The sequence below is a fragment of the Saccostrea cucullata genome, unplaced genomic scaffold (assembly GCF_032062105.1).
Source record: "Saccostrea cucullata isolate Sc308-1 unplaced genomic scaffold, CSIRO_AGI_Scuc_v1 ctg10304, whole genome shotgun sequence".
Classification (NCBI taxonomy): Eukaryota; Metazoa; Mollusca; class Bivalvia; order Ostreida; family Ostreidae; genus Saccostrea; species Saccostrea cuccullata.
This window is the reverse complement of record NW_026930721.1, coordinates 40,646-43,239: the sequence shown is the minus strand read 5'-3', so window position 1 is coordinate 43,239 and position 2,594 is coordinate 40,646. Positions and strand designations below refer to the sequence as shown.

The 2,594-nt window shown below is 30.1% G+C and overlaps 1 long non-coding RNA gene across 1 annotated transcript; it reads left to right on the top strand.

Moving 5' to 3' along the window:
• Positions 1-587: 587 nt before the first annotated feature.
• LOC134229844 (uncharacterized) lies at positions 588-2,045 on the top strand. The gene is made up of 3 exons (XR_009984239.1): positions 588-667; positions 1,509-1,590; positions 1,912-2,045. It is a non-coding gene; the product is annotated as an uncharacterized LOC134229844 (long non-coding RNA).
• The last annotated feature ends 549 nt before the right edge of the window (positions 2,046-2,594 follow it).

The following is a 2,594-nucleotide window of genomic DNA, read 5'->3' as shown; positions in this document are numbered from 1 at the left end:
CACATTGTAATGGTTCCAATCATATCTTTATGAGACATTTAAGAGAAAATTGGCCTATCCTCGATTTCATTCAAAATCTCTTTATTGATGAGTTTTGAATAATCTGCAAAATCATAATTACCACAATCGCTAATGATTAAAAGTAATTATTTATTTAGTTACAATTGAATGTTATCTTTAGAGTTTGTCATTCACCTTAAAGAATGAAATGGCCAATAAAGCTAAAAAGAATTAAGAGGTTCTTGAACTGATGACACTAATTGTCTACCAAAAAAAGATACAACGCTCTGTGTTGTGAATAAATAAAAAAGAGATAAACCTCAACAACACCCTTATCTTTAGAAAAAATCTAAATTATTACCTCTTTCTCTTTTAAAAAACTAAAACATTTAAGTTTAACCAATTCAAAAGTTAAAGATGAAGTGTAAATTCATATGAATGCCAATCACTGGAGATAAAATAAAATAAATTTTTTTCTAAAAGATACAATTGAGGGTACCTTATACAGGTACATAGAAAATATTAACAAGAACAAAGGTTTTGGAACAATGTAATTAATATTGTGAATCTTTTCTTTACTATTTAAGGTTGTGACCCCGGCTGGCGTTATTATTCAGACCACTGCTATTTAGTCAGTCAGGAACAAACGTCTTGGCATGAAGCTAAGGTAGGTAGACATAAATTGAAAAAAAAAATATTCCTTTAATATCACCAAAAGTGTGAGTTTCCAAAAATCGATATTAAGGTGTGTCACTCGTCAACATTTTAGAAAAGTTCAGGCACAACTTATTACTTCAAAACTATTTTATTATAATTCAATTTTTATGACATATTTGACTTAAACAATGTAAATTGTTCAACCTTCAATGAAAAAACTTGAAATTCACAAAGAAGCAAATTTTTATTTAATTTTGTGGGAGGATATTTATCGGAAAATTCTGCAAATCTTCACATTTATTCAATTTAATGTCTTAAAACTTTATTCTCACATACTTTATCTCAGAGAATATTTTCTGCTATGATCAATATGCTAGGAATTTTAAATATGGGTCTCATTCATAACTCATATTCATAACTCATAATTTGATAAAAAAAAATATCCTATTGCCTATCTTGACTTTTAACACCCCAGATTTGCCACTTTTTTAGTTTAAAAAGGTCACAAAATAATTAACATTAATTTGCAATATTATTCAAACTATTTAGTAAAATAAAAAAGTTATACCCACTGCACACTGGCCCCTACTTTTCTGCGATTTTAAGTCATACTACATGAATACTTTTCATAAATCCTTCATCTATCAAATTTCAAGAATGACATACCTTAAACATTTCCATTTGAAATTCCAATACAATATATTTTTAATGAATATATACCAAGGGTGTATAATATATTTTTGTCAACAATATTATCTCACTTAATTTTTTGAATCGATTAATAATATATGTTTTATATTTTCATCAATATTTTGCCTTTTTTCTCCCTTTGTTTTGCCACGCGCACATAGTTTCAATGTGAAAGTAATGGAGCGTTCCTGGCTGATATCAACTCTGCCGAGGAGAACACATGGATTACAGACAAACTCATTGGTCTGTATTTTGGTTGTTTGTATTTAACGAGAGAATTATCTATTATCTAGAGAATTTTTCACTTTTATGAAAAACGCCACCACTTACTTGCCGGTGAAGATTTGCAAATTTTTACTATCCAAATATGAAGATTATATTTCTCGAAAGGACGCTAATGAAACAAATCTCAATTAAAATCTCGACTCAGTTGATAAACCTATCTTAAAACGTTTTCTTTTTGTAAAACTTAGAATTCCAAGGGTGAACATCAATATCACTATAAATCTCTGCACATTATAAATATCGTATATCTGTTTATTAAGAAGACGTCTTTATTTCTAGATAACCAAACCTGGTCAGTTATTACTCACCACGTATGGATTGGTGCAAATGATATTGACAAAGAGGGCGTCTTCATCTGGAGTGAGATGAATTCTACTCTGAATTTTTCGAATTGGAATCAGGAAGAACCAAATGATGATCTTGAGAAGACTGTGTGGCAATTATTCAAGAAAGAGGATTGTGGAACGATTTACCTTGTTCATTGAAATGCAGTTACATTTGCAAGAAAATAAATTAATTGAAGTGTTTGTAAATGAATAAAAAAATCTTTTACACTAAGATAAAAGTTACCCTGCTTTAGACACTTTGACGTTATAATCCATGTGTCATAAGGCGACACAACACATTATATAGCAAGAGGCCCACGGGCCTTATAGGTCACCTGAGCATTCTGCAACAACTTTCCAGTTATTGAATTTGATTCATGTTTTAAGCCAGATGCTATATGGCATTCACAATTTTGAAAGAGGCACCATTGATCATCATAACAATACACTTAGCAGTTGCTTAGCTTGGTTTATTGATTTAAATATGCCCAATAATAAGTTCATAGGATCTTCATGAACGTTTCATGAACATTTCATGAATAAAATTCATGAAAAATTCAAGGTAATTCATGAATTATTCATGATCACCTCGCAGGGGTACTGAATACCCATACGCAAGGTAGGGAAAAAAAATGC